We start from the raw sequence: 27,978 nt of genomic DNA, 5'->3' as shown, positions 1-27,978 counted from the left end.
TCCAACTTGGAAATCGTCGTTTGATTTTTCTGTTCGTTTTTCGCGTTATTCGTATCGTGTGTTCTTCTTTCCGCGTCATAAATTGGACGCTTCGCGTAGTTTGTGATGAGCAAGAAGAAGAAGAAGGCAGGCTCGAGCCCTGCAAAAAAACGACCGCATTGCCAGGGGCAATAAAATTTCGAGGTAAGCGTCATCTAATGATGCACGCGGTGTTGGTGCAGTGAAAAGCGCTCGCACTGAACCGAGCCTTCGCGAATGTGACACCGCACCGAACAACTGCGAAGTAGGCGACTTCGGCGCGTCGGTCGAAAATGTAAACGCCCAGGCAGCAACCAAAATCAAGCTCCCCCCGCTGGTGGTGAAGGCGGTCGCTCTTGACAAACTCATCAGCGAATTCGTATCGATGGGTGTTACAGCAGAGTACAAGCTGTGTGGCATAATTCGGTCTTTTTCCAAGCAGTTAACATTGTTTATTTTCCGTCTTCATAAGGGCTTCGTTTGTGTCTTTGAGAACGCATCGATGCATTAAACTGACGTTATGGCGAAGCAGACGTTAAGGTTGTGCACCAAAAAATTATTTGGGAATACTAAGCATCTTGAATATCTTACTGGAATGTTATAAATTATTTGGGTTCGCGTGCCAGTCGCAAAACTGCCTTCAACTAGGATTGCATTTGCGCTAATATTGATCATAATGAAGCATTGCTACTGTTTTCGAGGTTGTTATTAACAAAAAGAGTTTATTTCTCTTGTTTAGTCATCAAGAAAGTAAATGTTCTAGAATTTTGTATGTGATTAGCTGGTGCAACATGTATATAATCGACTGTAGCCGAGTCTATGTCAATTTCGAAAAAGGTCACCGGAATAGCCTTCGAGGTAAATTTTCAATGCATTGACATGAAATAAATTGCGACATACGATTGTTTTGCGAGGGCAAGAATGAATCATCAATCAATTATCGTCAACTGATTCTACAATGAAAAAATCATTTCAGAGATTATTCTACTAAGCAGTTGTTTCTAAAATTTCACAGCGTAGTTCTACGTCAACAATGCGGTCGTATCTTGGACACAACCTCCTATAAAGCTGTAATCTTCAAAAGCGCTTTTAACAGTTGAGTTGAACTGTTCGCAAATGTTCAGATATTTTTGGAGATTAGCGTCAGATTTGTATTTCTTGTAAAATTTATGTGCCTTCTGTTTTTTATTTTTTAGATTCTTTATGCTTCGATTAAACCAAATCGGATATTTTGTGTTCATATTTCTCCTTTTTCGTCTTGTTGGTATCTCCTGCTCTATAATTTCATTGATCATCGAGTGAAAAGTCGTCACTGCTACTTCAATGTTTTCCACACTTCTAAATAAATCCTGCCAGTTGATATAGTTAAGCTTACACCTAATTGATTGGTAATTTGCTTTAGTGTAATCAGAGACTTCCTCAAATTCAAATGGTTTTTGAGTGTTATCTATAAATATAGAATATTCGATAGCTGTGTGGAAAGCTTCATTTTTCCAAAGTGGAGTTAATGATTCGGTCACACAAAAATCTTCGGTCATATTTGCCAACAAGAAATCCAAGAAGCATTTCTGTCGATTCTGAACATTGTTTATTTGATTCAACCCAAGACCGGCTTTTTTTATCAAAAATAAATTGCAGAGTCTTATTATCACCAACAACTGGAAGCAAGATAAATTCATTTTCAGAATCAGTGATAAAGTCCGCATTTCGTTGATTGAAATCTCCGTATATATGGATTTTTGATTCTGGTGCAAAGGAAGATAAAATATTTTCAGCAACTTCAAAGAATTTCTCATAACAACTAAGTTGAGCACGATCAGGAGTGGGGAAGTAAACAGATGCAAATATATGTATCTCTCCCGCAATAAGTGCTTTGACCCACACTTGCTCCAACTCGTCGAATACTGTTGTTGGAATATGTTCTGAATTTATTAATGAATTAATAACAACAAGGACGCCGCCTCCCGATTTTTTATGGGATTTGTGAAGATTACGGTCATCTCTGAAGACATTAAAACGATTTCCGAATACTTCCTCGCTTCTAACACTATCATCCCAACTTGTCTCTGTGGCCATAATTATCGAGAAAGAAGAATTCAGAACATTAATTTGGATTTGGATTTGGATTAACAGAGGCGATTTCCTCTCAATTCTTTGACAGCTTTGGGGGACAACAACTCGTGAAGCTACTCATATTGCTTTTTGTTTCCTCCCAAATTTCATTTACCATGTGATCACGTTATAAAACATAATATTTAGGTTATAGCAAAACATCACATGTAAATCTAATCTCGGACATTTTCTATCATAAACCGACGCAAGCTGGCTGAACTGTGAGTTTTCAAGAGAATAAGACAATGAAATCAAGTGCTTCGTAATTTTCACATTTCTAAGATATTTATGCTTTATATTTCTAGTAAACTAAATATTTGCCACATTAACTTTCAAATTTTGAGTGCTCACAATTTGAGTAAATTTAGTGTATTAAAAATCCTCCTTATTGATGAAACATGACTCTCTGATAACGGATCCGATGACGTGATTGCTATTAAAGGTTTTAACCTAATCAGGAATGACAGAATTTACAGCCAAGGTGGACTCTGTGTTTACTATAAAAAAAATATTTGCTGTGTCTCATTCTGATTTCTTTGATGGTACAAAAAGTTTAAATCGCACTGAATTTCTGTTTCTCGACGTTCAAATGAGTAATAATAATTTTCTTCTCGGTACTATTTACAACCCTCCCAGCTCTTGGTTTTTCTAAACATCATTTTTGCATCGTTGGATTTAAATTGTTCTGACACTACAAATAAATTTCAATGTTATAAAGATTATAATAATGTTTAATGTATTGGTCTAGGCCGTGCTACAGAATTTATCGATTGGTCTTTTTGTATACCATTTATGGCCATGATATTGTTTTAGATTTTCTAAATCAGAGATTCATTGAACTTTATAATTAATTTTAACCTACTAAAATGTTAAGGCCAAAGAAAAATCCATGGTTCAACAATGCAAACCAACAATGCAAGCCAATATTGCGTGTCGCTTATGGATTACCACCAGGAATCCTTTGAAGTTCATTCAGATCAACTGTTTACGTAATAAACGTAATAAAACAAAACATTTTAAACTTGAACAATTTGCGTCCTATTAGCATTTTGTTTAGTTTGTCAAAAGCATTGGAAAAAAATCTTAAAAATCAAGTTCACGGGTACATCAATTCTTCTAAAATAAATACTAAAGTAAATACTCAGTGAATTTCAATCTGGTTTCCGATCAGGCCATACACTGCGTTTCACAACTATAGAACCACTCATCTTTTCTGAGTTTCCAAAGATATCTAAGAAGTTGGTTGAACTGAAGTGTAGTGCAGAATATAATAACTATCTTCATTTAAAAAACTGGCTATTTGAATTTTATTGTTGTGTTCAGGCGCAAAACAATAAAAAAAACTTAAATTCCATTGTTTCATAACTATAGAACCAGATAAAAAAACTTTCATTCCTTTACAAAATAACGTCAATTTCACATGAATTACAATAAGTTTCTAATTTGTAGGTCATCTTTAGTTCTAAATCAGTTCAAATAACCCAATTCGGGGTGGTTTCGACCAAGCTGAATGATCTCAAATTGTTTCGATAAATAGAGAAAAATCTAATTCTGTGAATATAGTATCTGGTATGCTTTGGGGCTCCATTATAGGCCCTTTACTGTCCTCACTATATATAAATGATTTTATAATTATGTAGAAAGCTTGCCAAATTATTATGTTTGCTGACGATGTCCAAATATATTTACGCTCTGCTATTATATCTATTGGAGTGATGGTTAACATTTTAAATGATGATTTAAGAAGAGTTCACATTTGGTCTTGTCAAAACCTTCTTTCTGTTAACATTGAGAAAACTGAGACGATGCTCGTTTCTCGATATCGAAGTAATTTGCCATTTCCGGATATTCTCCTTAGTCGGAATGCAATCGAATATCGACATCTTTGGCTAACATCTAACATGATGAGAACTGAAGTTAAAATAAATCTTTTGAAATCTTCATTTCTTATATACTGCAGAGTTTATACTGAATGCTTCAGTCAGAGCTTTGGATAGATTGCGAATTGCTCTAAAAAGTTGTGTCAGGTACGTTTTCAACCTTAATAGATACTCCATAGCCGTCATCAAAAACAATTACTGGGATGTTCATTCAAATAATTTTGAAAGTTGCGTGCATGCTTAACACTTTCTAGAATACTATTCATCCACTCGATGTCTAAAACAAAAATTGCGAAGTTTCCGATGTTTTAGAATGAGAAGCACATCGCATTATGGCAACACTCTGCTCATTATGGGCGTAACTTATTGGAATCTCCTTCGTTATTATGTTAAAAATAAAAATAAATCAAATTAGTAAATAGATAAAATAGATAATTGATGTGATTGAGGATATGTACTATTGAATTCAAACTAGTATCTGGTTGCAGCAAATTAAAAGGTTCCACCTTACACTGTAATGATTAATACAATAAAATGAAAAAAATTTCCATGTTAAAATTAACTGCTTGATTTTTGAAAGAATATTCCAAAGTTCATGTTCATTTCTAAATGATCTCTTAACCTCAAAGAGCAGTACGGAAAGGAAAGAAGACGACATGTTAATTGCATCATTTTAAAATTTCCTCATCACAATTTTCAATTTTACCGCGCATTTTTGTTGCTTTTGTTGCATGTTGTATTGACTAAATCTTATTTATTATGAGGAGATTCGACAAAACTCATAACCTGATATGTTGAATTTTTCCTTTTGTCATTGGGGCCATAAATTCTGCATTCAAAATCATTGTCTCATTCGGGTGTTTGTCGCATTCGGGTGAATGTCATCCGGGTATTTATTACATTCGGGTGAATGTGCTTCTGGTAAACGTGTTTCGGTTAAATGGTATTCGTGTAAACGTTCTTCTTCTTATATGGCACTAACGTTCCTAGAGGAACTCCGCCGTCTCAACGTAATATTACTTGCGTCATTTTCATTAGTACTTAGTTGAGATTTCTATGCCAAATAACACGCTTTTAATGCATTCTGAGTGGCAGCTCTAGAATACGCGTGACCACAGTGCAAGTCAGAGGAAATTTCTTTGAAGAAAAATTTCCCCGACCAGAACGGGAATCGAACCCGAACCCCCGGCATGCTAGGTTTGACGCTAACCACTCGGCCACGGGAGCACAACGTTTAACGTGTAAACGTTACACAACCCAAATTCACTGCACGTCAAGGCGTCAATTTTTTGACACGGAAACAATGCTGGAATTCACGAAAAAATATTGATCGATCTTTAGGTCACCAATTATACATTCACGATGTATCAGTCTTCTTGCTAGCGACCAGATGGCAGCGGCAGCGAGGGATTCCGAAAGGCCTATGTCAAGGCCGAGTGTTTTGTTTAGTTACCCAAATGGGACTTTTTCAACACTAGTGGGGAATTAACTGAGGAAGTGTGAGAGTCCAATAAATCCGAACACGCTGCTAAATTTCTAGAAGCACTCCTTCGGCATAAAATCAACCATTCGTACGTGTGATTCAATTATACACAACCTATCTCCACATAACGGTATGAAAACCAGTACCGCATTGGTTGTCATACCCTCATGTGGAGATTGGTATTATTGGTAATATTTCTCTTTCACTACAATAGATCAAACTAATGGTCGAAGTGGTTCAAGCTACCTACAGAAGAAAAATATTAGTAGTAACGTTACTTCAGTTTTGCTTGTGCTGCACTATGCTAACTTCGCGCATATTCTGAGAATACATTTTGAGGCGGAAAATTTTGATTCAAATTCAGCACGGTAGCAAAACAGAAATTGAGGTCGGCTAGGTTGAGCACAATATCCAAACTACTTTCACGACCATCCGGACGTCATGCATCAAGCACATGACTGACTGACGCTGAGTTTTTTGAGATATCATCAATATGTTTAGATTTTTGTAATTTCAAAATAATTTGCTTTCAAAGCAGTTTTTGAATTACCAGTGGATCACTCTATTTAAGAAGTGGCGGATCTTTCGGCTGAAGGAGGCCAGGATGTTGAATAGTTCCAGATTCGGGAATACCCGGAATTTGGCTTGTACATGAGAAAATAAAACACTTTGGAATACAACTAACATACTATCGGATTTATTCGCGATGCTGAACTTATGTCACTTGGATTTGGAATGCAAAAATATTAGTAAAGATCATTTCGTACATTATTTCTTTGTTCGTTGGTATTCGTTCGTATGTCGGGTTTCGCTGTTGGCTGTTGTGGTATTTTGCACCACACATTGCATTTCAGAGGAAAGGGAGTGGTTTGTATGGGAATAAGGATAGGAATGAACATGGAATTGAGATGGGATAATGGAAAATGGGACACTTGCTCGTCATTCGTGCTGTCGGTCACGAACACCTACAGTTTACGAAATTTCAAACATGTACTCCAGTACAGACGCAAAAATACAGAAGCACTCTTCATCAGACAACTAGCTGCTAGCTGGAGCGAGACTGTGAATTGAATAAATGAATGAAACTATCCTCGATAAATCGAAAATTCTGCATTTTCTATTTCTGTTTCATAAAAACAGGAAGTGGGTTATATCTATGGTATAACCGCAAGGGTGACGTAGGACTCTCGTTGATATAGAGATCATTTGTATGAAGTTGAATCTGAATTCATTCTGAATGAATGAATATTTGGAGAACTTCGAAAACGAGAGCGTTACGTTGGAGGCACAAGGTTTTATGCATCCAATATTGGATACGGAAATATCCTAATCTGAAGAATAATCTTCAGAAGCTATCCTGTTGATTGCGATTGATTGAAAAACCACAAAACCAAATGTATTTGGTCACAGTGTTACATGGATAGAAAACATTCAAATAAACTCTTTCACATGAATATATTTTGAAAATTCCCAGAGGAACTGGCAGATTATTTTCAGTAACGATTAGTTATTTCCACATTTTCCTCGATACTGGAAGCCCACCAGTGGTTAATTCCAACTCGATAACCACCTGTTAATAGCACTTGATTGAAACATATTTGGTCACAGTGTTACATGGATAGAAAACATTCAATTAAATTCTTTCACATGAATATATTTTGAAAATTCCCAGAGGAACTGGCAGATTATTTTCAGTAACGATTAGTTATTTCCACATTTTCCTCGATACTGGAAGCCCACCAGTGGTTAATTCCAACTCGATAACCACCTGTTAATAGCACTTGATTGAAACATATTTGGTCACAGTGTTACATGGATAGAAAACATTCAATTAAACTCTTTCACATGAATATATTTTGAAAATTCCCAGAGGAACTGGCAGATTAATTTCAGTAACGATTAGATATTTCCACATTTTCCTCGATACTGGAAGCCCACCAGTGGTTAATGCCAACTCGATAACCACCTGTTAATAGCACTTGATTGAAACATATTTGGTCACAGTGTTACATGGATAGAAAACATTCAATTAAACTCTTTCACATGAATATATTTTGAAAATTCCCAGAGGAACTGGCAGATTATTTTCAGTAACGATTAGTTATTTCCACATTTTCCTCGATACTGGAAGAAGCCCACCAGTGGTTAATGCCAACTCGATAACCACCTGTTAATAGCACTTGATTGAAACATATTTGGTCACAGTGTTACATGGATAGAAAACATTCAATTAAATTCTTTCACATGAATATATTTTGAAAATTCCCAAAGGAACTGGCAGATTATTTTAAGTAACGATTAGATATTTCCACATTTTCCTCGATACTGGAAGCCCACCAGTGGTTAATGCCAACTCGATAACCACCTGTTAATAGCACTTGATTGAAACATATTTGGTCACAGTGTTACATGGATAGAAAACATTCAATTAAACTCTTTCACATGAATATATTTTGAAAATTCCCAGAGGAACTGGCAGATTATTTTCAGTAACGATTAGTTATTTCCACATTTTCCTCGATACTGGAAGAAGCCCACCAGTGGTTAATGCCAACTCGATAACCACCTGTTAATAGCACTTGATTGAAACATATTTGGTCACAGTGTTACATGGATAGAAAACATTCAATTAAATTCTTTCACATGAATATATTTTGAAAATTCCCAAAGGAACTGGCAGATTATTTTAAGTAACGATTAGATATTTCCACATTTTCCTCGATACTGGAAGCCCACCAGTGGTTAATGCCAACTCGATAACCACCTGTTAATAGCACTTGATTGAAACATATTTGGTCACAGTGTTACATGGATAGAAAACATTCAATTAAACTCTTTCACATGAATATATTTTGAAAATTCCCAGAGGAACTGGCAGATTATTTTCAGTAACGATTAGTTATTTCCACATTTTCCTCGATACTGGAAGAAGCCCACCAGTGGTTAATGCCAACTCGATAACCACCTGTTAATAGCACTTGATTGAAACATATTTGGTCACAGTGTTACATGGATAGAAAACATTCAATTAAATTCTTTCACATGAATATATTTTGAAAATTCCCAAAGGAACTGGCAGATTATTTTAAGTAACGATTAGATATTTCCACATTTTCCTCGATACTGGAAGCCCACCAGTGGTTAATGCCAACTCGATAACCACCTGTTAATAGCACTTGATTGAAACATATTTGGTCACAGTGTTACATGGATAGAAAACATTCAATTAAATTCTTTCACATGAATATATTTTGAAAATTCCCAAAGGAACTGGCAGATTATTTTCAGTAACGATTAGATATTTCCACATTTTCCTCGATACTGGAAGCCCACCACTTTCTCGATGCTGAATGGCATCCTAACGGAAAGAGTTCTGCGCGTGTATGTGTCGATCCTTCGCCGTCCACCTCCTCCAGCACGTTAGGCAACGATGTTGTCTTGTCGATGTCCTCACGAAAAATGAATGTGTCTCACCACCAGTATATCGCTTAAGTATGCTTTTTGTGTGTGATTGAACCGAGAGAAGGTGTGGTTTACGATGGCAATTTGGAAGGCAAACTAGAGGGGAATGAACTCTCTGAGCTCGGAACTTTCGGCGACTGAGCAATAATCGATTGCGGGCGCATACAATATTGGATACGGAAATATCCTACTGATGTGGAAGAATAATCTTCTGAAGCTATCCTGTTAATTGCGATTGATTGAAAAACCACAAAACCAAATGTATTTGGTCACAGTGTTACATGGATAGAAAACATTCAATTAAACTCTTTCACATGAATATATTTTGAAAATTCCCAAAGGAACTGGCAGATTATTTTCAGTAACGATTAGATATTTCCACATTTTCCTCGATACTGGAAGCCCACCAGTGGTTAATGCCAACTCGATAACCACCTGTTAATAGCACTTGATTGAAACATATTTGGTCACAGTGTTACATGGATAGAAAACATTCAATTAAACTCTTTCACATGAATATATTTTGAAAATTCCCAAAGGAACTGGCAGATTATTTTCCAGCAATGATTAGATCTTTCCGGAACTTTCTCGATGCTGAATGGCATCCTAACGAAAAGAGTTCTGCGCGTGTATGTGTCGATCCTTCGCCGTCCACCTCCTCCAGCACGTTAGGCAACGATGTTGTCTTGTCGATGTCCTCACGAAAAATGAATGTGTCTCACCACCAGAATATCGCTTAAGTATGCTTTTTGTGTGTGATTGAATCGAGAGAAGGTGTGGTTTACGATGGCAATTTGGAAGGCAAACTAGAGGGGAATGAACTCTCTGAGCTCGGAACTTTCGGCGACTGAGCAATAATCGATTGCGGGCGCATACAATATTGGATACGGAAATATCCTACTGATGTGGAAGAATAATCTTCTGAAGCTATCCTGTTAATTGCGATTGATTGAAAAACCACAAAACCAAATGTATTTGGTCACAGTGTTACATGGATAGAAAACATTCAATTAAACTCTTTCACATGAATATATTTTGAAAATTCCCAAAGGAACTGGCAGATTATTTTCAGTAACGATTAGATATTTCCACATTTTCCTCGATACTGGAAGCCCACCAGTGGTTAATGCCAACTCGATAACCACCTGTTAATAGCACTTGATTGAAACATATTTGGTCACAGTGTAACATGGATAGAAAACATTCAATTAAACTCTTTCACATGAATATATTTTGAAAATTCCCAAAGGAACTGGCAGATTATTTTCCAGCAATGATTAGATCTTTCCGGAACTTTCTCGATGCTGAATGGCATCCTAACGGAAAGAGTTCTGCGCGTGTATGTGTCGATCCTTCGCCGTCCACCTCCTCCAGCACGTTAGGCAACGATGTTGTCTTGTCGATGTCCTCACGAAAAATGAATGTGTCTCACCACCAGTATATCGCTTAAGTATGCTTTTTGTGTGTGATTGAACCGAGAGAAGGTGTGGTTTACGATGGCAATTTGGAAGGCAAACTAGAGGGGAATGAACTCTCTGAGCTGGGAACTTTCGGCGACTGAGCAATAATCGATTGCGGGCGCATACAATATTGGATACGGAAATATCCTACTGATGGGGAAGAATAATCTTCTGAAGCTATCCTGTTAATTGCGATTGATTGAAAAGCCACAAAACCAAATGTATTTGGTCACAGTGTTACATGGATACACAACATTCAATTAAACTCTTTCACATGAATATATTTTGAAAATTCCCAAAGGAACTGGCAGATTATTTTCAGTAACGATTAGATATTTCCACATTTTCCTCGATACTGGAAGCCTACCATTGGTTAATGCCAACTCGATAACCACCTGTTAATAGCACATGATTGAAACATATTTGGTCACAGTGTTACATGGATAGAAAACATTCAATTAAACTCTTTCACATGAATATATTTTGAAAATTCCCAAAGGAACTGGCAGATTATTTTCAGTAACGATTAGATATTTCCACATTTTCCTCGATACTGGAAGCCCACCAGTGGTTAATGCCAACTCGATAACAACCTGTTAATTGCACTTGATTGAAACATATTTGGTCACAGTGTAACATGGATAGAAAACATTCAATTAAACTCTTTCACATGAATATATTTTGAAAATTCCCAGAGGAACTGGCAGATTATTCTCAGTAACGATTAGATATTTCCACATTTTCCTCGATACTGGAAGCCCACCCGTGGGTAATGCCAACTCGATAACCACCTGTTAATAGCCGCGCGTGTATGTGTGTGTAGCAATGTCTTCCCAGGGAACCGTTTGTGGCATCACTCTCCTCCTGATAGATTCCCTTCTGGCCTATGGTGCACAAACAGGCTCTTGGTGACACCGTTCATCCGCGCTTTCATGATAAATAAAGAGCTTCACCGCAACAGCGACAACATGCTCCAATCGCTGTTCAATTAGAACTGAGCCGATTGGTGATTTCAATAGCCTGTTTTGAAAGCAATTTTAAGACTATTGAAACAAGTTTTTGGATCAAAAAGTAACAAGTATATAACGCGTAGACATTTTATCTTTCGAATGAAGTGTTTATCATACCATTTCGTTCAGTTGTTTAGGAGCTATTAACGCTCAAAATCTCGGTCTCCGGCGTAACGCTTTCGTTTTCGAAACTTTGATTTTACACCCCGGTATAGAAATGAAAGACGTAGTCCTACGTCAAAACTTCTTCTGAAAGATATAGCCCTACGTTAAAAAAAAAAAGGTAATGATTTCAAGCATTACGATATTTTGACAAAATAAAAATGAGCGCTCTTGATCCAAATTTCCACTTAAATCTGTTCCTTGGACCATTGTGCACTGGACACAGGCAGAGTGTTTGTTTCATTTGAACATGTCACTGTAAATTAGGCGAGACATACACAATCACAAACAATGTAGAAACTTCTCAGAAAGCTTTCATCTGCAACATCCTAAACCATTAATTGAATTCGCAATAACATGACCAGCATGTGAGCTAACGAACGCATCGGCTGCAATTACCACCAGTGCTGCTACATCTCGTCTCAAACATATTTATTCATCCTGGAAGCATCTACTTCGTTACTGAAAAACATAGAAGAGTTGTTGTTGTTGTTGTCTTCGAGCGCTTCATTACAGCGCAAGCGTTTCATCAAGCTAAATTTCATCAAACCCATTCGGGTGCCCACTTTGTCTTATGCCCCCTATGCTCTATCGGTTGCAATTCGCAGTGAAACCATAGAACCTTCACCCATCAAGGTTTCTTCTTGGCACATGTTAAATGGTTTTAATTTAATCAATACAACCAAAGTCATCTACTCCGTGGGTTTTCGGACGCCAATGTCATGTCACTTTGTCACTGTCTGCAGCCATATTAGGTGTAAGAGTATTCCTTTTATACCATTGCATATGGTACATTCTACAATAGCCATTTAGGCGTAAGAGTACTCTATCTGTTCTTCCATCGTCCAGCTGGACCACCGGACCAGGACCAGTGGACACAGTTAATATGATCATTGTTGTGCTATTAATAGAACAACAGCCTGATGCTTCTTGCAGAGCAGTGCAGTTGTAAGGATGAATCGATCTCCATCGCTGATAATTGTTGCGTGGACGTAGTTATTCTGTTACAACACAAAGATGGTCAATTGAGGACCCTGAGTTTTAAACTCACGATCGATCGCTTACTAAGCGAACGCGCAACCAAAATTTTGGACCTTCAATATTTTTTTTATTGGGGGTCTAAACAAGTGATGAACAAAAATTGCAATATCTGATGATAGCGGGTAGACTATCACATCCTAGTCAAACTCTAAAAATTTTTGGAGGGGCTTCCAAAGAAATATGAGGTTTGGCATTATTCTGGAAGAGGACGCCTTGGCCAATTCTGAACGTTTGTTCTAGATTGACGATTTTGCTTCGTTTAGTTACGAATAGTGCTTGTTGAAGTTTATCGATTTGATGTTTGGTAGAAGCTTATAATGCAGAATTTTTTTTCTATCTCACTAGACACAAAGAATGACTTTCTGCAGGTGAAGATCGGTTTTGGAGAAATCTAATGATGGTTCATTTCGCTCACCTCAAAGATTTTTTTTTCGCTCAACACTGTTGTAAAGGATATTTTCTTCGCCTGACACTATTTGCTTCAAACTGCGAGTTTTCATTGCATTTATGAAGCGAGTTGTTGATGGAGATACGATCCATTTCATGTTTTCGGTCAATAGGTGTAGAACTCATACATTGTAGCGTTTCTTAATCTAGTTTCACCAGGTGCTCATGAACACAGATACTTGTAAGGAACCTGCTAATTGATGTGTCGTATACCGAGGACTTATTCTTCATCAGCGTCTCGATTCGATTATCATCAGTTGCGCACCCAAACTTGCTGGACTACCCAATAACTAGAAGCGTATTCCACAAAATATTATAATTCACCGAAGAAGAGCATCGCTGCTGTAAGACTTCTCTAAAGATAGGTCCCCGTGAATGAATTTGTTGTTCGAGTTCTTTTTTTTTATTTATTTATTTATTTCAGGCTCATTGGCATTATAGCTGTAACAGAGCCGAATTTTAATCGTGTACATGTCACATATTTATCATATCTATAATTAGCACATTACACAGTTGCCATTTTTCGGCGTTAGAGTATTCCCTTCTCTACCATTCCATATGGTACACACATTTACACAGTAGCAGCCATTTAGGCCTAAGAGTTTTCTATCTGTTCTTCCATTATCCAGTTAGACCGGACAGCGGAGACAGTTGATTGATCATTGTTGAGTTATTTATAGAACCGCAGCCCGATGTGTCTTGCAGAGCAGAGCAGTTGTATGAATGAATCGATCATATTTCGACCGTGGATCGATCTCCATCGCTGATGATTGTTGCGTGGACGTAGTTATTCTGTAACAACACAAAGATGGTCAATGAGGGCCCTGAGTTTCGAACTCACGATCGATCGCTTACTAAGCGAACGCGCAACCAATGTGGCTACGGAGGCCCCCCTGTTCGAGTTCTTGAATAACATAAACGAAGCGGTTTTTACATTGAGAGCGGAAACTGAATCGAAACATCGAAAACAATGTCGTGTTTTATTAATATTACAACATTCCAACATGCTTTAGTGGTATCTGAATCCTGCCGATAATAGCGTCCCAATTCTGATCGATAATGATAACGTAAGATTCTTTAAAATCAATTAAAACAAATCGATAGCTCTCAGCTCATGTGCGATACTCTCTGAATACAAATTTCGGCAAAAATTTCAACGATATGTATGAATATAGAATTTCTACCGCGCAGTGCTATCAGACAGCAGAAATACGTATAGATTTGCTTGCAATGCAGAATATTTTTCTTATATTGTTGAACACAGATATATATTTGTTTTTCAAAATAGTGTCCACGTGGATGTGATATAGACCCCCTCCCCCCTCACCGTGGACAAACGTGGACATTTTTGTAACCCCTACCCCCCCTAAAGTTGTCCACGTGGTATGTGGACAGCCCCTAATGAATCGTTACATTTTTCGTAGAGTGACCCCCCTATATAGAAATCAAAGACATAGACATGACATGTATGTCAAAAATGTAATTCATTCTTTCAATTTATTCCGATTATTTTTGCGTTTCACAACAATACTTTCTCTCTGTAGTAGATTATTAAAAGAAAAGTAACACTTCTATCCCCTCCTGATTATCGGATCTTTCTTGACATTTCGATTGGATTCTTTTTGACAACCAATTTGATATACTACTCGCATGACCCAGCTTTATACACTGAGAGGAATCATTAGTAAATATTACTAATTTTTTGGTACATGTTACCAATTCCCGAGTGATTTTCTACCCTACTAATCATTGGTACATTCTACGAAAACAGATTGGTAGGTTTATATGTCAAACGAAACTACGATCCGGACTGTACTACTGGTCCAGTGTTGGATCAATATCAGCTCAATGAAGGTGATTTGTCGGTTCAATAAAGGGCGTTTGTTGATTAACCTTTGGAACGATATCAGTAGAAATGTTGTTTCTCAATTGTAAGAGTTAATCATCAGGGTTAAAATAATATTTTTTTCCTTTTTGTTTTATTTAAAATCCTGTGTTTGATAACATGTTATATAATATTTCACTAATAACTTATTCTATAATTTCAATAGTTCTACAATAATAAAACAGGAAGTGGGTTATATCTATGGTATAACCACAAGGGTGACGTAGGACTATCGTTGATTTAGAGATCATTTGTATGAAGTTGAATCTGAATTCATTCTGAATGAATGAATATTTGGAGAACTTCGAAAACGAGAGCGTTACGTTGGAGGCACAAGGTTTTATGCATCCAATATTGGATACGGAAATATCCTACTGATGGAGAAGAATAATCTTCAGAAGCTATCCTGTTGATTGCGATTGATTGAAAAATCACAAAACCTAATGTATTTGGTCACAGTGTTACATGGATAGAAAACATTAAAATAAACTCTTTCATATGAATGTAATTTTAAATTCCCAGAGGAACTGGCAGATTATTTTCAGTAACGATTAGATATTTCCACATTTTCCTCGATACTGGAAGCCCACCAGTGGTTAATGCTAACTCGATAACCATCTGTTAATAGCACTTGATTGAAACATATTTGGTCACAGTGTTACATGGATAGAAAACATTCAAATAAACTCTTTCACATGAATGTATTTTTAAATTCCTAGAGGAACTGGCAGATTATTTTCCGGATCTTTCTCGATCCAAACGGAAAGAATTCCGTGCGTGTATGTGTGTGTGTGTAGCGGCTGCTTCGAGATCTTCCCGGGGAACCGTTTGTAGCATCACTCTCCTCCTGATGGATTCCCTTCTGGCATAGGGTGCACAAACAGGCTCTTGGTGACACCGTTCATCCGCGCTTTCATGATAAACGAAGAGCTTCACCACAACAGCGACAACATGCTCCAATCGCTGTTCAATTAGTACTGAGTGGATTTCCGAGTGGCGCTCGCTTATATACCGATTGGTGATTTCAATAGCCTGTTTTGAAATCAATTTTAAGACTATTGAACCAAGTTTTTGGATCAAAAAGTTACAAGTATGTAACGCGTAGACATTTTATCTTTCGAATGAAGTGTTTATCATACCATTTCGTTCAGTTGTTTAGGAGCTATTAACACTCAAAATCTCGGTCTCCGGCGTAACGCTTTCGTTTTCGAAACTTTGATTTTACACCCCGGTATAGAAATGAAAGACGTAGTCCTACGTCAAAAAAAGTAAAATATGAAAACAACAATAATTCTCGTCGCAATAACTCCTTCTACTGCATCGCTGTCTCTAGAGAATGGGGCGCTGATTAGCAGGAAGTCGATGACACCAGTACCCAGTACTCTTAGTTCGTATTTATTCCTCTCGTGCTCTGAAGAAGAAAAGAAATATTGATATATTAATGGTATTAAAAATATAAATTTAAGATTTACAGAATGGGTCTACTTACGATCTTGTCGAGGATATTTAAGAAGAAAACGATTACGTTTCCGACCAGGTATCGCCTACCGAAATCTTCGACCCTGCGCAGGTGTAGTTTACTTGCCCATTTAATGAGGCAGTGGAAATGTGTCTTCAGTAGGAATTTGGGACAGAACGACTACATTGGATTGAGGGGTCGTGATTGGTCGTATTGAACAATCGGATTCGATATTTGTGCTCATGCTTATATTGTAGCCATCAAAAGCACACGATGGATCATCGTTCCCCAACATCGTTTCGGAATTGCAGTCCTGCTGAAACAAAAAAAAATAATTCAAACAGATTGTTAACAAAAAACTACTTTTACAAACCCTCATCAGTCCCACAGTCCGTACCTCAAACTAAAAGTATGTCTTTCTTGACATAACAGCATACGTCTTCTCCGCTAGGTGCGTTCTGATGGTTGCGAAGTTCTGTCTGAATGCTTCCGCCGCAAGGGGCTCATTCGTCTCACCAGTTTGTTGGTCCGAATTGTATCCATAGATCAACAGCTTTCTGATAGTCGCCATAGCCGTATATGCTGTACGGAACTGAATGGGAGCTACGATGGTTTCCGTTGTCTTTGTTTAACTTTGTTGAATTCGCTCTTTGTCTCACAAGTTGTGAGTGCTCTCGACCAGCATACCGCCGAATTCTTCCATCTTAGGGTTCAACATCGCAGACAGAAACGCGGAAACCAAAATAAAATTGACAACTTAGCTTCGACGAGCAGCTCATCACCGGAAAAAAAAACATTCAAGTTAGATTAAAATCAAACATGCATTGGCTCTCCATTGAACATAAACCGTATCACCGAGACGCTGAGATCTAGCGTGCAATTCCATTCCTTTTGCGATGAATAGTTTTGTCACGTCCGGAATCATGAGTATGCAAATTATTACCAACGTCATTTTCGCCCCATTTTTACATCCTCAACATATTCAGCAGTATTGGCCCAATTAATTCGCAAACGCGGTGTCATGTTTGTGCACGTTTGTCCGTTATGGTCCATAGTAATTTCAAAGTAACATTTCTGGTACACCCTAGATTCCTCAACACGATGAACGAGGATATTAGGATTACCGACCATTACCAACGCACAGTGAACAAAACACATACAAAATCATCCAATTAAAATGATTTGAGTTAGCAAAATGAGTTTTCCTTGATGACAACCGCTAGTAGTTGGAACAGATATCCGGATATCGACTCCCAACTGTTTCATCACTAGCCAGGAGGAAATCATGAAACCTAGTGACGATATGACATTGATTTTGTCGATGCTTTCCAGTATCAAATTCAACACTCTCCTCCTGGAACAGATCCTGATGATTGCACAGAGCACGTAGTCGGTTCTGACGTTCTTCATGTTCCATGTCATCCTCCGGTTGAGAAAAGCAGTTGATTGGATCTTCCTGACACATCATTATCACGCAGAGGTTATCAGTTTGTAGAAAAAACGAATGACGACACTTTTCCTGGAGAGTTTCGATACATCTGGAAAACGAATGAAAAGATGATCGAAAAATCTACTTTCGTTCATCGGAAGGCCATACCTTGTAAATTTTATGAGCAAATGACTATACTTGCGGTAGCGTAGCTTGCTCCTCCTTCATTGATTCTTGCCTGCACCTGAGCCTGATAGGGATTTTCGATGCTCCAGTGAAGAAACAGAAGAGCTATTCGTGCTGGAATCAGCTGCACTTGTTGATTCGCTGGTCGCTGCCGTTGGTCGACGAAAAGATACGCTCATTTGATACCGTTTGCACGGACCGATGGTGAATCGTTATTGGTTCTTCCTTTCCCTAGTTTGTATCGCCAAATATTAGCATCGAATCATGGCTGTTGTAAAATGTTCGTTTACGATTGATCGCAAATGGAAATGCTTCTATCAGTAGTAGAATAGAAGAAACGTTGTCCAAAATGAGTATATTTCGGAATATCTAGAATTTACCAACATAGAGAAAACATTAGATAAGAACGGAAACATAACAAAAACAAATGCTTACCTCCGAATTGCTTCGCTTCCACAAAAAAATGGCGATTACGAAGTGCGCACTTCACAGTCGCTAGGAATGAAAACATTGAAGGTTACAAATGGCATGAAGTAAAATGTACGAATCTCTGGTAGGGATGTACATTACATCTGACATCAGTTTTACCGAATTTTGGTAATATGTACAAAAAATTTGTACATTTTACCAATGTTGAAACTAAAGATTTGGTAGCTTCATTTACTAATGTTTGTCTCCAGTGTATGCCCATTTGTGAGATCCGCCACTACTGCGTTTTGGAATCTGCAACGCATGAACCATCTGCCGCGCAGCACCGACGGCAGTTCACTCACAACATTATGTTCACCGGAGATCGCTTGCACACAAAACCACGAGATTGTATGCACGATATCTCTGCGCTTGCGTTCAATATTGCATGATGATAGTAGCATGTACGCAAGTAAGAGGCTGAAACAAATTGTGTGCATGAAGCAAACATGGTGATGGATTTCCGAGAAGAATGCATATGCATTTCTGATGGAAATTATGAATGAAAATTACGTTTGCCATGAGAAAAAAAGAATTGCTTTGTAATAGAGTATTTAATGTTCTGTATGTGGCGAAGAAATATTGAATTTAAATTTTGTCTAATAATGACTTTATATAATCGTTATTATGGCTAAGTGAAAATATTGAAAAAAATCTTCTTATGATTTTAAAATCAATGAGGATAAGTACTACGCGCTTCAAGCATTCAGATAACAAAGATCAATTATTTGAATTGAAGATTCGAAAAATTAGACATTGATCCAGGCATGCTAATCCGAAAAGAGGTAAACCTATTTCATGGTAACATAAAATTATTATAGGTGGCGACACTATACCTTTGGGCATGCGAATTGGAAGATATTCAGGATGCTCAAATTGTGTTCAAGTGCTTGATAGCTTGCAACAAAGATTGCATATAAACTGTGGGACAACGCCAACTAATTTGAATATTTAACTAGCTGACCCGGCGAACTTCGTCCCGCACAAAATTATTATTTTGATACGAATTCTTTAGAACAAATTTCTAAACTGTTTCTCATCATAACATTGTTCTATGGGCAGAATACAACAAATACAGCAAAATGAACACGGCTCAAAAGGGACCTTTCCTTCTTCGGATTTTACGATTAGCAACACATTTGGCCTTCCTTTTTCATTTATGTAGATAGGAATGCGTTATTTCGCCTGAAAATCAATTTCCACCTTCAAACAAAGATCAATTTCGTGAGCGCAAACATCGAATGGACCGACAACGCTTATCATGATGTAATTTTCAAACATATATTACCAAATTTTTCGAGCTTCCTTCAGAGTTTTCCGTAAATTTTCCGATTTTTCTATCCGCTATATTGATGGGCCAAGACAAATACAACAAAATAAAGACGACTCAAATCGGACCATTCCTTCTTCGGGTGTTGCGCTTAGCAACACATTTGGCCTTCCGTTTTTATCTATATAGATATACACTGCGTTTCACAACTATAGAACCACTCATTTTTTCAGAGTTTCCGGAGATATGTCAGAAGTCGATTGAATTGAAGTATATAGTGTAGAGTACAATTTTCTCAAAAAGGCCTGTTCTAGATAGCTTACCACCAACACGAATGAACAGTCAGAAGTGCAACGATGTACTTAAGTACCATTTACGGCTGTTTTGCATCAAAAACAATGTGATAATTGGGTAATTTGGCATCAATACATAAAACCTGGAAGGTCATGGCATGGTTTAATGAATAGGGGCTTCGGATTTTGGACTGGCCAGCTCGTTTACTAAATCAAAATCCTGTCAGGAACTTATGAGGAGTGATCGGACGAATAGTAGATGCAGCTTACCAGCAGTATGAGTGATTTGAAGAGCTTAAACGAGCAGTATCCTCTGCGTAGAACGAGATATCCACTACAACATGGCGCAGCTTGGTCGTAACCACCCCGAATGGGTTATTTGAACTGATTGAGAACAAAAGATGACCTACGAATTCGAAACTTATCGTAATTCATGTTAAATTGGCGTTAATTTTGTAAAGGAGTGAGAGTTTTTCCATCTGGTTCTATCGTTATGAAACACTGGAATTATAGTTTTTTTAATGTTTCGCGCCTGAACACAAAAATAAAGTTGAAGTGGCCAGTCTTATAAATGAAGACAGTTATTGTACTCTATACTATGTACATCAATTCAACCGACTTCTTACATATCTCCGGAAACTCAGAAATAATGAGTGGTTCTATAGTTGTGAAACGCAGTGTAGATGATATAGGAGTGCGTTATTGCACCTGAAAATCCATTTCCACCTTCAAACGAAGATCGATTTCAATAGCATTTTTATCCATATAGATCACAGTAGCAAAAATGATGTTTGATTATTTACCACGCTTCTGAGCAATGTCATGTCAAATTAAATTGTTTAAAAACTTTGTACGTAAAGTGGAACATAAAATTACAATTTTTATTATTGTATGGCCAATTTTAATTGCGATTTTTTATAAGGATGTATGAACAATCAACTATTTTCAAAAAATCGTTACTCGTAATTCAAAAGTCTAACTAAAATATTGTGTTAAACAAAGCTTGAAAGTGAATGAACTTTCTAGAGAAATAATAAAAGAAAACATTGCACAAAAGACTTAAAATTAAATTTATTGTCGAAAACTTTTATATCTCAAATCACTATTTATTTTATAACTATTATAACCTTGTCATTATCATCTATATAAATAAAAATGTAAGGCAAAATCTGTTGGTAAGCACAAAACCCGAGGAAGGAATGGTTTGATTTGAGTCATCCATATTTCGTTGTATTCGTCTCTTCCCGTAGATCAATATAGTGGAGAGAAAAATCGCAAAATTCGGAAAATTGAATTCCCATATGTTCTACGATTAGCTTAGCGTTGTTAGTCCATTTGATGTTGGCGCTAACGAAATTGATTTTTGTTCGAAAGTGGAAAAGGATTTCCAGACGGAATAACGCATTCCTATATCTTCTGTCTATATAAACAAAAATGGAAGGCCAAGTGTGTTGGTGTGCCCTAAACCCGAGGAAGGAATGGTCCGATTTGAGCTATCTTTATTTTGTAATATTCTCTGTATCAAACATGTATTTCATGCAACGGAGAAACGTGTTATTTCCAAATGCTTGATGAATCTTGAACGAGAATTGTGCCTGAAAATAATTTCATATTATAAGGACGAATTTTTGTAGAAGTACTAGACAACCTATAGTAAAAGGAAAGGGTAAAGGTAAAGGGTCAAAGGGTAATCAATCAATGAAGAGTTCAGTGATTGGACTCACTAACGTTCACATAGTAAGAAAACGTGGATTCTGGAAGTATTCAAATCAAAAAATCTATTTTGGGCGGAATGAAGTTCGTCGGGGCAGCTATAAAAAATGCTTATAAAATTTATTTATAAAAAATGCTATATAATGGAAATCCTGTTTGTTAAATTTCACAAACATGATTTTCTTCATATAAAATTTGTTATATCTCGTGAACAGTCAATTTTAATTATGTTTTCATGCAAAATTACACGTGTCCTTTTCTATATCAATTTTCTCAATTCGTTGCGCGACGTTCTCATTTTTGACGTAGGACTTCGTCTTACATTAAGGGTGCAAATCAGAAAACAGGTCATGTTTTTATCAAATAAAGTTAACGTTATTAACTATTTTTGCTGCGAACGGAGTTTAACGATTTGCATACCAATCGAATCGGAAATTTTCTAAGATTTTTTTGATATGCTATACATCACAATCCCATAGTCTGTATATGGTTTAAATTGATGAAAATTAGACACATTCCCATTTCCCCACACATTTGTTCTGTCCATTTGTGTGCTTTCCCGAACAGAGCTGTCAATAACAGTCAACCCATGCCGCCGCTAGAATAGAAACAACGAAGGGGGATAGCGAAAAGAGAATATTTGCGAAGTAAACTCCACCCTTACATAGTAAGTAAGCTGTCGCTAGCGTATAAGTATTCCATCTCCTCTGTTGTGATGCAAGAAGTTCCTAGCTTTGTTGACGGTTTTGATCGAGAGTCGAGAAACGATTTTTCACAAACGGTCTTTCTAGCGATGTTTCATTCTTATCGCTGCAACTGTGTGCATCTGTTAGACGTATCTTTGATGCTTGTTAAATGGTGATGCACGGAAGATGCCTCTCGTTGAATACTCAGTGCAATGTGTGCATTGATATAAAGAAAACAATTGAGACATATTACTAATTAGTGTATTGTTTTGCAAGAAAGGCAAGAAAGAATCGTTGCTTCTCGAAATGATTCAGCAAACCACGTGAGCCATTAAACATTTTCAGGTTCCCCGGTACTTTTCACTAAAGAGTTATTTATGAAATTTCGACACAATCGCAACATTTGCACAATCTGACGAAGTCGAACGGATCACAGAATGCGATATTGCAATCGATTCGGATAATTTTTGACTCGATTGGATTTCAGAATACGGGTGAGTTGTTGATCAGTAGACGTATCTGGATTTTTTGAGGAAATTACACTAAAATGTGCATATGAGGTAATCTTCGCTTTTGCCATCCTACCGAATACATCCAGCAAGGTGTGGGACCGAATACGTGTAATGTTGCTATGAAGCTCATTCTTCATTTCATTCATTGTTTTGTAGAACACACGCGCTGCAATATCATGACAATGCATGCGTTTAGCCCTGGCAACAGCAAAGGCTGTGTCGGCGTTGCTCATGATAGCGTCTCACATGTGAGTGCATTCTTCCTCACACCGCTTCTGATTGTTGTCTAGAGTCGCAGTCGTCCCCTCTCTACCTCTTTATCGTTCGCAAGTTATTCTACGTTGAGATGGTGAACATTAGAAGCATTAGGAATGTTAGTACTATTAAAGAAGATGGAGAGCGTCGTTTGAACGGTGTATATCAACGATGAACTTCAGATTATTGATCTTCTACGAATCACAATTTCTCGCGCCGCTGTGCAGTCGCCTACCATGACTTGAGCAATGTTTTCAACAACAGACGCATCGAATGTACACACGTGTTATCCAGCCGGTGTTTCATTAGTATTGATCACAATAACGTGATTGTCACCTTGCGATCCGAGCATGTATTGAAAGTTATGGATTACTTCATAACCGCCCAGCTTTGCTCACCTCTTTCTAATTTATCTCAGGGTCGGCTTCCTAACTACGGGGAATTCCTTGTACCGTGGACGACACTACCACAACCGAAAGAGAAGTTCAATAGGGCTGGTTCGAAATGGAAAATATGTGAAAACTACTAAATCAATTTACAATTACAATTTACAATTTTTATTCAATAATTTCTTCGTTGCGGCGCCGTTCGTCCACCGTTGGGGCCTTTCGATGCCCACGTGGATGTTGCGAGATAGCGAGAGAGGAGAGACGGTACACGTACCTTTAGGCTGATGTCACATTAGGCGGATTCGCCACCGCGGATATCGCGACGGTTATTTTCTCCATTTGAAAACCGCCCCGCTCTGTGTGACATGGGTCATTCACAATACACTGTAGATCCTCCGCTGCGGTTTTACTCGTGGAATCCGCGGCGGCGAATCCGCCTAATGTGACATCAGCCTTATCGTGGTTCGAACTGCGATTCCACTGGTTGAATCGAAAGCCAATGTCGGTTCTGTTGTTAAATATCGCCGAAATGATTGCAGCACTTAACTTGCACACGGGCTGCTGGAGGTTCGAAATCCGGGAGCACGCTTGGAAACAGCGTGGCGTGTTCCGGAACGTCCCTGTTTTCTTCTGTCAGACATTGATTTTACAGGGGGGGACCTCTGTCTGATGGATCGAAAAAATATGGAATTTTCGTGTTTTTTTTTCGGATGTTAGGAATAAAGTGAAGTGGGTATTTTGGTTTGAGTGCACGAATAATGATTCTTACGCTGGATGCGTAGGTGCTGTCTGAAATTCGGTACCCTGCTGGTTGTATCGGTTCTGAAGCAACGGGTTGTCGCAGAACGAATTCCAATGGATATTTTGAAACTTTAGGATAATACTTCACATTGAGCGTTAGCGTTAGCGGGGTTTTTGAAAATTCGAAAAATTACCAGAATGGTGGTCATTTTTGTTAACAATAAATTATTTTTAATATAAAATTGTTGTTTAGAAGCTTATAAAAATCGAAAAAATGAGATATCAAAAAACGACTATGTAACGCTTTGGATAATTCAGTTTTACATGCTGAAAAAACAGCCAAATCGGTCGAGTAGATCCTGAGATATCGATACTATCAGCTGAAAAAATATGGTTACGAGATGAACGCGCAGGGTTCTGCATAGTCATAGTCAACTGAGGATAGTCAGCAGACTATATGTGAAAAATTTCTCTTACTGAAAAAAAAACTTTACGCTTACGTGTGAGTTCTGACTTAAAAAACTACTACCTTTATTTCTATTTTGTTCAAATATATATACATGATTTTCTTACTCATAAAAATTATAGGAGGTTGCGTCCAAGATACGACCGCATTGTTGACGTAGAACTACTCACTTGTTTAAACCTTCGGATATTATTTTATAGTGATGATGATGATGATGATGATGGTCCCGCCTCCTTCCCCTACAAAGGTTTGAGCAAGACGAGTTATCTAAAAGATAATTTTTTTTTTCAACATTGAAATCAGTTTAGCAAACATGAAAAACGAACTGATTTTATTTACAGATATAAGTTCAAAAAATTGCAATGTCCAAAAAAGCCAATACTCAGTCATGTCCGCCACAGAGCCGATACGGTCCCGACGAGGCCCTTGCAGCCAAGTGGTCCACCAGAGCGCAAGTCCAACCGCCAGCCTTGTTTTAGATTGACTGTGAATACCCTCATTCAGAGAAATCGAGAAAATTTCCTTTACGAAAAATTCCTAGACCGGCACTTAAAAAAAACTTTCAATTTAATTTTCTTTTATATCTGTGTCTCGCGCGCGACGCTCAAACTTTTGTAGACTACTTTTATTTTTTTTTTAAACTAATACAACTATAAGAACGACAAAATAAAAATAAAAATAGTCCATCATCACCAAGATCATGACAGATATAATAGAGATCAATACAAATTTAAAAAAACAGGAAGTGGGTTATATATATGGTATAACCGCAAGGGTGACGTAGGACTATCGTTGATTTAGAGATCATTTGTTTGAAGTTGAATCTAAATCCATTCTGAATGAATGAATGAATGAATATTTGGGGGACTTCGAAAACGAGAGCGTTACGTTGGAGGCACAAGGTTTTATGCATCCAATATAGGATACGAAAAACCTTGTTCTGAACAATATTCTTCAAAAGCTTTCCTGCTAACTGCACTTGATTGACAAATCACAAAACCAAAGGTATTATATGGATAGTTTATGGATAGAAAACATTAAAATAAACTCTTTCGCTTGAATGTAATTTTCAATTCCAAGGGGAACTGGCAGATTATTTTCTAGCAACGATTAGATATTTCCACATTTTCCTCGATACTGGAAGCCCACCAGTGGTTAATGCTAACTCGATAACCACCAGTTAATAGCACTTGATTGAAAAATATTTGGTCACAGTGTTACATGGATAGAAAACATTGAAATAAACTCTTTCGCATGAATGTATTTTTAAATTCCCAGATGAACTGGCAGATTATTTTCCAGTAATGATTAGATCTTTCCGGAACTTTCTCGATGCTGAATGGCATCCAAACGGAAATAATTCCGCGCGTGTATGTGTGTGTGTAGCGATGTCTTCCCGGGGAACCGTTTGTGGCATCACTCTCCTCCTGATGGATTCCCTTCTGGCCTAAGGTGCACAAACAGGCTCTTGGTGACACCGTTTATCCGCGCTTTCATGATAAATGAAGAGCTTCACCACAACAGCGACAACATGCTCCAATCGCTGTTCAATTAGAACTGAGTGGATTTCCGAGCGGCGCTCGCTTATATACCGATTGGTGATTTCAATAGCCTATTTTGAAAGCAAATTTAAGACTATTGAAACAAGTTTTTGGATCAGAAAGTAACAAGTATAGAACGCGTAGACATTTTATCTTTCGAATGAAGTGTTTATCATACCATTTCGTTCAGTTGTTTAGGAGCTATTAACACTCAAAATCTCGGTCTCCGGCGTAACGCTTTCGTTTTCGAAACTTTGATTTTACACCCCGGTATAGAAATGAAAGACGTAGTCCTACGTCAAAACTTCGTCAGATTCATTGAAAATATTGAAAACAAACTGCAAAAAAATTGTCCACATTAAATTATCCGTTCGTATAAAACTTCGTCAATAAAGATCTTCGTCATAAAAATAAACAAAAACTCGTTCAGCTGTTAAGAGAACACAGCTTTTACATGTGAAATACAGTGCCTCTTAAATTCTGTAAGTGTTGTTGCGCATTTAATATGTCTTGGCATCGAGTTGAACACATTTATTCCTTTGAAGTACAACGAATTTTGTGAAGCACATGACAAGAAATTAGGTGTTCTTATTTCATTCGCGTTTCTAGTGTTATAACTATGAAAGTCACTTCCTCCTTCAACTCGATCACACAAATATCGAGGCAGTAAACCGTTAATTACTTTAAAAATGAACACCATAGTTAAATAAACAATTCTTTGCTTCACGGATAACTATTGCAGAGCGTCCAACATTAAAGATGAGGAAGTGAATCTGTTACATTTTAGTATCAACCGCATTATTTTGTTTTGCAAGCGCTGTAATCTCGATATTTGTGTGTCATTGGCTAAAAATAAAATGGAAGAGCAAAAGTCTAAATGAGGAGAGATGATTGATTTGTATAGCTGTATTTTGCTGCAAATAGTTAAATCGTTTTTCAATCGACATAAGATTCCATACTTCTTAGCAATTTTCTTGATGACATTGTCAATGTGAGTGTTGAACTTGAGTTTGTCATCAATAATCACGCCAAGATATTTAATGTCCCGAACTCGATCAATAGTCTCATTAGCAATAACGATGGAGACGTTTTCTTTTGAACGATTTCGCGAGATAACCATATATTTAGTTTTACTTATGTTCAATTTCAATTGCTTATACTTCAACCATCTACTTAAAGAATGTAAATCTCCATTCAAATGTAAAACGACCTGATCTAAATCATTAGCTGCAATAAATAACACAGTATCATCTGCAAAAAGATTGATATCACAAAATCGTGAAACTCTTCGCATGTCATTGATATACAGAATAAATAAAAGGGGCCCTAATACACTTCCCTGAGGTACTCCAAGATTATTCCCTAGGGGATTGGAAATTGAATCATTAAAAATAGTCCGTTGAGCTCTGTCATTTGAATAGCTTTCAAACCATTTATATGCAGTACTCGTAAATCCAAAGCGCTTAATCGTGTACAACAACAAGGGCCTAGAAATTGTTTCGAAAGCGCGTTTTAGATCCAAAAAAACAGCAATGATATTCTCTTTGCACTCTAGTTTCTCTTTCCATTTTGCTAATACCAAGTTCAATGCGGTTTCACAGGAATGACCT

General features: G+C 37.4%; 1 protein-coding gene and 2 long non-coding RNA genes across 7 annotated transcripts in view; 1 reads left to right on the top strand and 2 right to left on the bottom strand.

Moving 5' to 3' along the window:
- Positions 1–27,978, top strand: part of LOC129766652 (cadherin-89D-like) — a 164,336-nt gene that overhangs the window by 114,490 nt on the left and 21,868 nt on the right. The window lies entirely within an intron of this gene.
- LOC129766776 (uncharacterized) lies at positions 16,243–17,582 on the bottom strand. Of its 2 annotated transcripts, none has more exons than XR_008741472.1 (3): positions 16,793–17,582; positions 16,450–16,732; positions 16,243–16,371 (listed from the first exon to the last, which is right to left on the bottom strand). It is a non-coding gene; the product is annotated as an uncharacterized LOC129766776 (long non-coding RNA). The 2 variants fall into 2 exon arrangements; XR_008741473.1 differs by having other exon boundaries at positions 16,817–17,582.
- On the bottom strand, positions 17,607–18,616 carry LOC129766785 (uncharacterized). Its single transcript, XR_008741474.1, has 3 exons — positions 18,470–18,616; positions 18,017–18,403; positions 17,607–17,957 (listed from the first exon to the last, which is right to left on the bottom strand). It is a non-coding gene; the product is annotated as an uncharacterized LOC129766785 (long non-coding RNA).

This window comes from Toxorhynchites rutilus, chromosome 1 (assembly GCF_029784135.1).
Source record: "Toxorhynchites rutilus septentrionalis strain SRP chromosome 1, ASM2978413v1, whole genome shotgun sequence".
NCBI lineage: Eukaryota > Metazoa > Arthropoda > Insecta > Diptera > Culicidae > Toxorhynchites > Toxorhynchites rutilus.
The sequence above is the reverse complement of the archived record's forward strand: the minus strand, read 5'-3'. Positions and strand labels throughout refer to the sequence as shown.